Source organism: Anolis sagrei, chromosome 2, assembly GCF_037176765.1.
Source record: "Anolis sagrei isolate rAnoSag1 chromosome 2, rAnoSag1.mat, whole genome shotgun sequence".
NCBI lineage: Eukaryota > Metazoa > Chordata > Lepidosauria > Squamata > Dactyloidae > Anolis > Anolis sagrei.
In genome coordinates, this window is record NC_090022.1 from 14,926,984 (window position 1) to 14,939,182 (window position 12,199).

The 12,199-nt window shown below is 43.8% G+C and overlaps 4 non-coding genes across 4 annotated transcripts; 2 read left to right on the top strand and 2 right to left on the bottom strand.

The window, feature by feature from the left end:
* Window positions 1-6,124: 6,124 nt before the first annotated feature.
* On the top strand, window positions 6,125-6,196 carry TRNAM-CAU (transfer RNA methionine (anticodon CAU)). Its single transcript has one exon. It is a non-coding gene; the product is annotated as a tRNA-Met (tRNA).
* A 3,309-nt stretch (window positions 6,197-9,505) lies between these two features.
* TRNAE-CUC (transfer RNA glutamic acid (anticodon CUC)) lies at window positions 9,506-9,577 on the top strand. Its single transcript has one exon. It is a non-coding gene; the product is annotated as a tRNA-Glu (tRNA).
* A 1,462-nt stretch (window positions 9,578-11,039) lies between these two features.
* TRNAS-GCU (transfer RNA serine (anticodon GCU)) lies at window positions 11,040-11,121 on the bottom strand. Its single transcript has one exon. It is a non-coding gene; the product is annotated as a tRNA-Ser (tRNA).
* Window positions 11,122-11,141: 20 nt separating this feature from the next.
* Window positions 11,142-11,215, bottom strand: TRNAN-GUU (transfer RNA asparagine (anticodon GUU)). The gene has a single exon. It is a non-coding gene; the product is annotated as a tRNA-Asn (tRNA).
* Between the last annotated feature and the right edge of the window lie 984 nt (window positions 11,216-12,199).

The following is a 12,199-nucleotide window of genomic DNA, read 5'->3' on the forward strand; positions in this document are numbered from 1 at the left end:
GAGCTGTTCAGCAGTGGAACTCTCTGCCCCGGAGTGTGGTGGAGTCTCCTTCTTTGGAGGCTTTTAAACAGAGGCTGGATGGCGACTAAAATGATCAAGGGTCTGAAGATCAAGCCCTACGAGGAGCGACTTAAAGAGCTGGACATGTTCAGCCTGAAGAAGAGAAGGCTGAGAGAAGCCATGATAGCCATGTATCAGTACTTGAGAGGAAGTCATAGGGAGGAGGGAGCAAGCTTGTTTTCTGCTTCCCTGGAGACTAGGACGCGGAACAATGGCTTCAAACTACAAGAAAGGAGATTCCATCTGAACATTAGGAAGAACTTCCTGACTGTGAGAGCTGTTCAGCAGTGGAACTCTCTGTCCCGGAGTGTCTCTCTGCCCCTGGAGTCTCCTTCTTTGGAAGCTTTTAAACAGAGGCTGGATGGCCATCTGTCAGGGGTGATTTGAATGCAATGTTCCTGCTTCTTGGCAGGGGGTTGGACTGGATGGCCCACAAGGTCTCTTCCAACTCTAGGATTCTATGATTCTATGCCAATGTTTCTCAACCTTCTGAATGCCGCGATCCCTTAATACAATTCCTCATGTTGTGGTGACCCCCAACCATAAAATTAATGTAGTTGCTTCTTCATAACTGTAATTTTGCTGCTGCTATGTAAATATCTGATGTTGTTGTTTATTCATTCAGTCACTTCCGACTCTTCGTGACCTCATGGACCAGCCACGCCAGAGCTCCCCGTTGACCGTCACCACCCCCAGCTCCTTCAAGGTCAGTCCAGTCACTTCAAGGATACCATCGATCCATTTTGCCCTTGGTCGGCTCCTCTTCCTTTTTCATTTCACTTACTTATACCTCCTTTCATTTTCCCCAGCATCGTTGTCTTCTCTAAGCTTTCCTTTCTTCTCATGATGTGGCCAAAGTATTTCATCTTTGCCTCTATTATCCTTCCCTCCAACGAGCAGTCGGGCTTTATTTCCTGAAGTATGGACTGGTTGGATCTTCTCGCAGTCCAAGAATTTTCCTCCAACACCACAGTTCAAAACCATCTATCTTCCTTCGCTCAGCCTTCCCTAAGGTCCAGCTCTCACATCTGTAGGTTACTACGGGGAATACCATGGCTTTGACTAGGCGGATCTTGGTTGCCAGTCTGATGTCTCTACTCTTCACTATTTTATCGATATTGCTCTCCTCCCAAGAAGGAAACGTCTCCTGATTTCCTGGATGCAGTCTGTTATCTGCAGTCATCTTTGCACCTAGAAATACAAAGTCTGTCACGGCCTCCACATTTTCTCCCTCTGTTTGCCAGTTATCAATCAGTCCAGTTGCCAGAATCCTGGTTTTTTGATGTTTAACTGCAACCCAGTGTTTGCATTTTCTTCTTCCACCTTGGTTAGAAGACTCCTCAGCTCCTCCTCACTTTCGGCCATCAAAGTGGTATCATCTGCATATCTAAGGTTCTTAATGTTTCTTCCAGCAATTTTCACTCCAACCTTGCATTCCTCAAGCCCCGCACATCGCATGATGTGTTTTGCATAGAAGTCGAATAGGTTGGGTGAGAGTATACAACCCTGCCCTACACCTTTCCCAATCTTGAACCAGTCTGTTCTTCCGTGGTCAGTTCTTACTGTTGCTACTTGGTCGTTCTACAGATTCCTCAGGAGACAGACAAGGTGGCTTAGGATCCCCATATCACCAAGAACTTGCCATGATTTATTATGATCCATGCAGTCAAAGGCTTTAGAATAGTCAATAAAACAGAAATAGATGTTTTTTTCCCAAAACTCCTTGTCTTTCTCCATTATCCAGTGAATATTGGCAATTTGGTCTCTCGTTCCTCCAGGTTGTACATCCGGTCACTCTCTCTCCATGTACTGCTGGAGTCAATCTTGCAGGATCTTGAGCATTACCTTACTGTCATGTCAAGTAAGAGCCAATGTACAAAGGTTTGAGCACTCTTTAGTGTTTCCCTTTTTTGATATGGGTATACCCCCTCCCCACTTTTTAATATATTCATTCCCAATAAGCTGGGGTATACATTCAAACTGGCTAAACTCTCTTTGGATCTTCGAAGGGAAAATAAAAAGACACTGTTCACTTTCCAGGTCCCAGTTTTGGTTAACAAGATTGGGAAACTTACATAATGCTGCTACACATCTTGTGCTGACTGATGGAAATCTTTTGTGGTAGAAAGATTCTGCAGGCAAACAAAAGCTAGATTCCTGCAATAGGTTTGCCATCTTATAGCAGGAGAGAAATTAGCAAGGCACAGAAAAATATATAATGTGTGGATGCCTGAGTCAGAGCTGAAGCTTGTTGAGGGGATGCATTAAGTTCTGGGCTTTTTGCCAAAAGGAGCAAGGGCCCAAAGCTCTGTATGCATTAAGCAAACAACACACATAGCTCTGGCAGATGTGAAAAAATTGTTTTGTAATGCTAAAGGAAAAAACAAAAGGATGGTTTCGATCCATCGACCTCTGGGTTATGGGCCCAGCACGCTCCCGCTGCGCCACTCTGCTCAATGGAGAAGAAAGGACTTCTGTAGCTTGTCACTGTCACAGAGCAACACCCAGCCATGACACCTTAAGACAGAGTTTCTTAACTTAGGGGTCAGGACCCCTGGGTGAGTCACAAAGGGGTTTCAGAGGGATCACCAAAGACCATCAGAAAACATATAGGAACCCCTTTGGCAGAGAAGGCTGAAGATCTCTCTGCCTGTCCTTCTCTTCTTTTTTGGAAACAGATGATGAACCCATGCACCAAAAGCCCGCCTCTTACTATGGATGGATGGCCTCTCAGCCAATGGGAGAGCTGTTTTTGAGACTCCAAGTGGAGAGAGGAGAGCACATGGCAGCATGGTGTGCATGTGCAGGCAAAAGAGAGCGTGCGAGGGTAGAGGGAGACCTGTACGAGAAAGTCCCTTCAAGGCATGGGGGTTCTGTGTGGGAAGTTTGGCCCAATTCTATCATGGGTGGGGTTCAGAATGCTCTTTGATTGTAGGTGAACTGTAAATCCCAGCAACTACAACCCCCAAATGTCAAGGTCTATTTCCCCCAAACTCCACCAGTGTTCACATTTGGGAATATTGAGTATTCATGCCAAGTTTAGTCCAGATACATTGTCTGGTAACATCAAGTACTAATAATGAACAAACCCATTTCAGATCACCACACCTTAATCTGTTTCCTTTTTCTCTTTGATGTCATCGCCTGCTTGGAGCTGTTCATGGTGCTGAACATCTCCCTTCCACATTAGGTTCCGTTTCCTGGAGAGCTCCTTACAAATTCCTACTAAAACCTCTGGGCAGAAATGAACCATCCTCCTCCTTACTATCTTTCTCCTCATTACTCTGATCTGTTGTTGACTTCATCTCAACTCACCAAATACTCTACATATAATTGCCTGCAGATTCTATTATATTTGTATTGTTCAGCAGGATGGAATAGACCTAAAGATATGTTCTGAAATACAAAGAGAACAGGAAGAAGTAAATATTTTGGATCTTTTATCTAAGTGGATGGGAGGTCAACAAGGGTGGGATTTGAACCCATGTGTGCACAGTGCATTAGCAGTCCATCGTTTTCATTTGGCCACCTTTCCAGGAGCAGAACGCACCTACAACCATTCCTTGATGGCCACAAACCATGATACTCCTACTTGAGAACCATAGCCTTGACCCATTGAACCACCGAGAATGGGAGGGTGCTTCATCTGTGAACACATTTCTCTGAGGTTTTGTGTTGGGACATTAAAACCATCTCCTGCTAAGTGACTGCAGCCTTTTTCCTTTTGCATCCAGCATCCCAAACAACAGAAGAATTTTTCTGTTGCTGGCAGGAGTATTTCTACTATTTGACAAAGATGTGTACTTCTGGATTCCTGAATTCCTTATGCTTCCCAAAAATCATATTTTGTTTGGAAGTGCTGATCCTTTTGCCTTCAGCATCCCTTTAGATGGAAGGAAAACCTTTCCCTTTCCAAATCTATATCCCTGATGAGATGATTTATTTCTTACCAGCTTTGGTTTTCTTGCAAGCTTTGCCTACAGGGAAAGACAAGGTCTACATCAGTTGCACCAGGCATCATGTAATGTTCCCAATCTGGTGCACACTGCCTCCTTATTTTTGGCTTTCCAAGAGCTAGCCTAAGTCTACAAGTCCTGAACAGGGCTGTTCATAACAGAATGACTTGGAGGTTACTCAGCCATAATTTAAATTCAGCCTAATGGCAATTAGCAGCAGCAACAAGACCTCTTTACAGTTGGTGGTATGACAATTATAAATTTAATATATATTTTTTGTGTTCATTTCGAATGGATGGTTGTTCTGGAACATTTGTCCTTCTTTAGCTAATTATTTTCAAGAGAAGGCAATGGCCAGCTATATTGGAACATGAAAGAACTGGCTGAGTTGAGGTACCTTCATGGCTCAAATTATGCATTCCAGAAAGGTCTCATTCTGTCTTCCAAGGCAACTGAAAAAGACTATAGCCACCTAACTGAGGTGAATTTCAATAGACCAGCATTAAGATTATGTGCTCACCATGTTCCCACTACTCTCTTCTATTGAGTGAGCCAAAGGAAACTCTTGTAACTTGCTAGTCTGTTTGCCAGAGAGCAATGCTCAGAGGACAACCCTTGCCCAAGAGAAACAGAACAGTGGTTTGGGGCATGCTTTGTGGTGAATGTGTAAGGAGCCAGTTTGGGATCCTTTTGCTACTTTCTGCTCAATTCAAAAGACTGTTTTCCCATAAGACTTTCAGGCTATCATTATCATATTCCCAACCACTGCCACCACCATCATCATTACATCATTACGGCTATTATTAATATTGGTCACAATTGTGCATCACCATGTACATTGCATTGCTTTACACATACTTAACACAGCTGATGAACTCTCCCAAGCAAAGGACAAAAATATATCAGGCCATTGTCAAATGTATTGTGATGTCACTGGATGCTACTGATGCACATCCCTAGCCAGTTCCCCATTGGTCCCCTTATGTGTCAGTTACTTTGGGTATTCTGTGTAGTAACACTATGGCAACCCATTGCTGAGTTCAAAAGCAGTGAACTGTCACGATTCTATTTCCTGCATGTGGAAGTCCACTTATGAAACTGTAAGTCTCTTAATGAATTCTAGGCATTATTACCTTCCGACTCGATAGCAAAACATCAGACTCGACATGTTTTCAGGATCTTCCTCTTTTCAATGGAGACAGAGAAGGGATATCCCCATCTTGTGTGGCTATGTGAATATGAAAAAGAGCCACATTAAACACACTTGATTCTCTGAACCTGGAAACAAAACAACATTCCTCTGCTCCAAAAATCAAATAGAATCAAGTCAATATTTCAAATCTAAATGTACCACCTAAGTTAGGGAAAAGATTAGAAAGATTTGCACCCACACACATGATGTTCACAATGGATTTGTAGCCTATCACCTTCAGCATTGCCACCTTGTCAAGGGTGGGTCACCCACAGCCATTCCTGGATAGGCACAAACCATCTTCCTTTCTGGTTAACCATTCTGGTTAACAGCCAGAGGCCAGGGCAGTGCTTACTCTTCAAGTTGTGTTGTGTCTATAACAAGAGAACATGGGACCAAAGGAATGTTCCTCTGTTCTGAACACTACAACTGAAGCAAGTAAGTATTTAAATCTAGACCTTCCATCTAAGGGGGGAAAGGTTGACGAGATAGTGATTTGATCCCACACATGATAAGTACAATAGATTTGCATCTTATCACACTCATTTGCCTTGTCGGGAGTAAAATGCACCTACAACCATTCCTTTATGGCTACAAACCACCACATTCCTCCTAGTGAACAACTATGTGCCCTGACACATTGCATCACAGAGACCGGGACAATGCTCCATCTCGGTTCAAATTACTCTGAGGTTTGCAATTTAGATCTTTCATCTAAAAGATGGGCGGGTTTGGGGGGGGGGGAGAACAACAAGTGGGGGATTTGAACCCATTCGTGCAGAGCACAATGAATTAGCAGTTCATCACCGACTGGGGCAATGCGATGTCTCTGTTCAAATTGTCTGAGGTTTTGTGGTGGGATGTTGCTCCATAACAAACCAGCTGACAAGCCCTAGGAGTTTCTTTTCCTCTAGTGAGCAGAGTGGCGCAGAGGAAGCGTGCTGGGCCCATAACCCAGAGGTCGATGGATCGAAACCATCCTCTGCTAAGTGGCTGCAGCCTTTTCCTTTACCTTCCAGATGAAAGGAGAATGTTTGTGTTGCTGGCAAGACCCTTAGAGTCTCTTTGGCAGTTGATAGCAATTTTATCTAACTCTGTCTTTCTGATCTTTTTTGCAGAGTGAGCAAAAAGGGCTATGTTGTAAGTTACATAGTCATTTGTATCACCCAGTAGAAACCGCACTGTTTCTGCAATAGAGTTCCTTTCATCTTGTGTCAACAAGGGTTTCAGGTGTCTTTCCCTTGGGTCACTATACAATGGGCAGACTAACAGATAATGCACAATGTCTTCTACCTGACATTGACTGCAAATACATAGTCTGTTTTGCCAGGGAACATTTTGGTAGCGACCATCTAACACTGCGGTTGGCATCACTTGAAATCGCAGCTCGGTGAAGGCGGTTCTCAAGGAAGGAGGCTTGAGCTTAATCAGGTATCTGGCTCTGAAGTGTTCAGTTTTCAAAAAGGGAAACCATGGGGAAAACTTTGAGTTCATGATTGATTGCAGGGTCCTTCTTGAGTCAATCCAAAATAGCCAGTATCTTAGTTGTTTCTTAGTCATGTCTAGGGCAGAATTCAATTCAGGAAGATTGTAGTTGAGTAAGAGGTCCTCCAGGCCGGATCTCCATTGTCCATGTCCACTCATTTCCTCGTAGCACAACACAGGAAACCGGTCGCCCTGAAGAGTAGCAATTCATTTGAAGTATCTTAATTGGGCACAATCTATTCTTGATTTTACTGATGGCCATCCAGATTCGGTGCACAGAAGCGCTGCAGGAGACTGCTGCTGGCAAGACTCTTTATGCTCTTTCCTAAAACTGTGAACATGTTCCCACTCTGAGAAAAGGACCATAAATCACCACCTTCTTTGAAAGTGCTGAACTTCAGCAGATTTCCCTTTCACTGTCCAAATCTGCATCTCTGCTGAGATGATTCCATTCCTGATATCATTGGTTTTTCGGCAGAATTTTCCTATAGGAAACGAAAAGGCCTTCATCAGTTGCACCAGTGGTGTAGAGGCATCATACGAGGTTCCCAATCTTGTGACCCGGGTTCGAGTCCCGGATGGTGCACACTACCTTTTTTTTTTTTTGGCTTTCCAAGAGCAGAAAAGAGTACAGGCAGACAAATTACATTTACAGCCAATAGTCTTAGCAATGGTGGCATTACTAGCCCTTCACAAAGAGAAGTGAAAACTGCAAAAGTGCTTGGAGTATGTATATCTCTTTGTCTCTTGAGTAGGAGAGAGACCCCCAAAGTCTGGTAATGAATAAAATTGACACAATTCTTATCAAGGTGCTTCAGAGTGAAATCTGGTTGGATTATATACGGTCAGAAGGCAATGTTTACACACTTTGAGATTGTACCACTGATTTGTCATGCCTCTTTCCTCCATTTGCCATTATTAGCAGCAATGTCCTGTGTTTTGTTTTAGAGAAATGGGCAGTTGTTTAAACACAGTTCTGAAATTCATTTCATTCATAGTCTTTTAATCCCTCATAAATGTTTTTATTGGGCAGGAACATTCACATTTTCTCAAAGACAAGGAGCCATATCTCAGAGATGTTTTGCTGGCCCTTCTCTTTGGTGGTCTATGGTTCAGACTTTGATCTGGATTCAGTTTCTGACCAGGAAAGAGTTTGGTCTTCTCCCCATGATGAATGCCTTGCCAAGCCGTCATTTTCCTACCTGTCTTTTCTCAGAATGGGCAAAACATGACACCATCAAAGAGATCTTAGTAGTTTAGGGCAAGCAATATGGTATGTTGTGGGTGTCCTGGGACCAAAATTCTGTCCCTATAACCCATGGCAGGTTTCAAAATCCCTGGAAAGGCAACCAACACTGGTAAAATCACAGTGGTAGATGGTCGAATCACATTTTTTCCTTTTACTTGGGAATAGAGGAAGATGTTACTTAGACTTCGGACTTTGCTGTATGCTGACAATGTAATGTTTGCTGCTGAGGACAAAGAAGAACATGAAAGTCAAGTGCAAGCATGGTGTGAGCAGCTGACACAGTTTGGTCTTTGCCTCAGTGTCAAAAAGATGGAGTATCTGATGACCAACGAGGAGGAGACTGGTACCATCCAGGTGGACGGGGTGGATCTCCCACAAGTCAACACCTTCAAGCATCTTGGATTGACAATAACTTCAGATTAAGTCACCACACAGATTAATGTGGCTTGGATGAAATGGCACTTGGTAGCAGGTGTCCTTTGCGACAAGAAGATGCCCAATCACCTGAAATAAAAAATCTATTGAACTGTCGTAAGGCCTGCCACAATATATGGATCTGAATGTTGGCCAGTAACCATTCTTCTTAGCAGAATGTTGCCTCAGTGTTATGGAGATGAGCATGCTATGACATTCAGCTGGTATCACATGCCTTGACCATATCCACAACTATGACATCTGGCAATGCTTTGGCATTGCTCCAATTGCTGACAAACTATGAGAATGATGCCTCAGATGGTATTGCCATACTCTCCAAGGTGAAGATGACTCCATTCACAAAATTGCTCTTGATTTAGAAGTGTCTGGTGAGACACCAAAGGGACAACTGAAGCAACGCTGGCTGGACACTTTGCACAACAATCTGAAGACTGCTTCAGCATGCACCCTGATCAGATGCACAACTGGGTGAAATGATGCCAACAAACCAGTATAACAGACCCCGCTATCAAGTGGGAGAAACGATGAAGAAAGAGAAGAAGAGGAAGGAGAATATGTTACTGAAAAATGTTTGCTCTTGTGTACTTCACAGAATGGAAAATGAAATGTCTTTGTCCAAAGTTAGGGGAGAACCAGGATGATGACCATTCTGTAAGGCAAACAGAAGGGTCACCAAAAAACCATCCCAGGGGGGCCACACAGAATCATAGAGTTGGAAGAGACCTCATGGGCCATCCAGTCCAACCCCTGCCAAGAAGCAGGAAACAAGAAAACAAGTGGAAACCTACCAAAACCAATAATTAACTGGCTGGAAGAATTCGATCTATGTGATTCATGGAGGAAAAAAAACGAGACTGTAAGAGACTATACCTTTTTCTCCGATAGACATAAAAAATGGTCTAGGATAGACATGGTATGGATGTCACATTCAAAGCATCCCAGACAGATAGGCGTTATTCCACTCACTGTGATCAAAGCAGAATCCTTGAGTGAATCCAGCAAGACCTGGCAGTGAACCCACTGGAAGCCAAATGCAATGAAGGATGGAAAATCCTTCTTTGTCCCAAATACTACTGGACAAAAGGCCTGTTTGATGGACTAACAACAGGAGACAACCATCCTTGTCCATCCCTGGTGGTCTAGTGGTTAGGATTTGGCGCTCTCACCGCCACGGCCCGGGTTCGATTCCCGGTCAGGGAAGTTTTTGTGTCTCCTTGCATTGCTCATACTTTGGCAAAGTGTGGTTCTTCAGCTACTCCTGTCCAGGTAGTATTGAGTAAAAATAACAAGCGTAGAATCACTGGGTTTATCTCAATATGGCAAAAGGAAGATTCCACACGCTTGGGGTGTTGCTTTGAAACAAAGACAACAGAGATTCCTCTACTGAAGTCTCACAAGAAACTGTGTTTTGCATGTGAATGCAAAAAAAAAAAAGAGTCTCATTAGCTAAATTAGTGGTGAAGAAGTATTATGGGAGTTTACCAAGCTCAGGATAAGAATTTGAGCCAATTGTTTTCTTATTTTTGCTGATCCAAAAAATTGGGTCCACGATTCTACATCACATGAGGTCTACTGTCGTCCCTCCACATTTGCCATTCTAACTTTTGTGGATTTGATTATTCACTAATTTGATTAAAATGTTCTCTCTAGGAACCTTTAGTTCACCATGACTTCCACTGGACATGCTGAAAGACCTAGAGATTTAAGGATAGGACACCTCCTTAAGAATCTCTAGCCCAGTGGTTCTCAGCCTTCCTTGTAACTTGGCCATTATAGTGGCTGCCACCTTAGAATTCCTTCTTTAAAAGCAAAAGTACTGCAACAGCAAAGTATTACCACCTCTAAGGAGCCTGCCATAGATGCAGGCAAAACGTCAGGAGAGAATGCTTCTGGAACATGGCTACACAACCCGAAAAACCTACAACAACTCAACAGCAAAGTTTCCAGCAATGGAAAAGAAAACATTGGGGTGCATCTATGCCATAGAATGAATCCACTTTACCTGGGTCAATGGTATAGAGTCATGGGACTGTAGTTTTACAAGGTCTTGCTGATGCCTCACCAAACTACAAATCCCAGCATTGCATAGCATTGAGCCATGGCAAATCAATTAGCGATGATCTCATAGAATCCTAGAGTTGGAAGAGACCTCCTTTGCCATCTAGTCCAACCCCTTTCTGCCAAGAAGCAGGAAAATCACATCCAAAGCACCCCCTAACAGATGGCCATCTAGTCTCTATTTAAAAGTCTCCAGAGAAGGCGCTTCCACCATACTCTGGGGCAGAGAGTTCCACTGCTAAACAGCTCTCACAGTCAGGAAGTTCTTGCTCATGTTCAGGTGGAATCTCCTTTCCTGTTGTTTGAAGCCATTGCTCCACGTCCCAGTCTCCAGGGCAGCAGAAAAAGGAGCCTGCTCCCTCCTCGCTATGACTTCCCCTCACATCTTGATACATGACCTCCATCATGTCTCCTCTCAGCCTTCTCTTCTGAAGGCTAAACGTGTCTCTCAAATAGGATCTCCAGATCCTATTTGGCTCAGCACTAAGAACATTAGGTTTGAATTAAAAAATAAAAATGTGGATGTCATGAGATCATACTGTACACCTAGAAGATTCTAGCCAAGCCTTACACCCAGGAACTCCTACGCCATAGGGAAAAGGGTCGACAAGGGTGGGATTCGAACCCACGCGTGCAGAGCACAATGGATTAGCAGTCCATCGCCTTGACCACTCGGCCACCTTGTCAAGCTTGGGTCACCCACAGCCGTCCCTGGGTGGGCTCGAACCACCATCCTTCTGGTTAACAGCCAGACGCGCTAACCCATTGCGCCACAGAGACCGGGACAGTGTCTCCTCTGTGATTCTCCCTCTTGGCCTAGGATTCAGCTGCATTGGCAATAATCAGCTGGGCTGATAAGCCATGCTAGCTTTCTTTTTCTAATACAGCAGTGGAGGGTATTGGGAGTATGCTGGGCCTATAACCTGGAGGTCAATGGACTGAAATCATCCCATGCTATGCCAATTTTGTTTTTGCTTTTGAACCCTTATAGCAGCCAAGTTTCTCTCTCCATTGCACTGTACAGCAACCTTCTTGTTAAACAGTTCAAAATCATCAGCTGCCTCTTTCTCTCTGGCAACAAACCCAAACGCCTTCTCATCTGGCAGCTCTGAGGGAGATTATTCTTGCACGGAACAAATCCGCCTCCATTGCCAGGCATTTAGACTTTTTTTACAAGGATTGAATGAAAAGTAATGCCTCCACCTTTGTAACTCCTCAACAGATGGCAGTACTGGTATGCGGCAGGTACTGGCTTGTTCAGTAGACTCTCCTCTACAGTTCCATTTTGGTGGGAAGCTTTAGCATTGAACAGTTGTGTTGTTAAAGTGTGAATTATGGAACCTGGAGGAGACAGTCGCTCAATGAGACTTAAGCAATGTGCAGTCATTGAATTCTTGTCAGCAGAAGGTGTCACCCCAAAGGAGATTCATCAGAGAATGCAAGCTGTTTATGGTGATTGTGTTGATGTGAGTACTGTGTGTCATTGGGCGAGTAAGTTTAAAGATTTTGAGGTGGGAACATCCGACTTGCATGACAAAAAAAGAGTTGGACGTCCTGTGACAGCAACCACCGAGTTTCACAAGCAAAAGGTTGACACATTGATTCAGGACGATTGTCATATCACTCAGAGAGAAATTTCAAGCATAATCGGCATTTCACAGGAACGTGTGGGTCACATTATTGCTTTGCTTGGCTATCGGAAGATCTGTGCATGATGGGTACCTAGGATGCTGATGCCTGAAATGAAAGCGCACAGACTTGAAA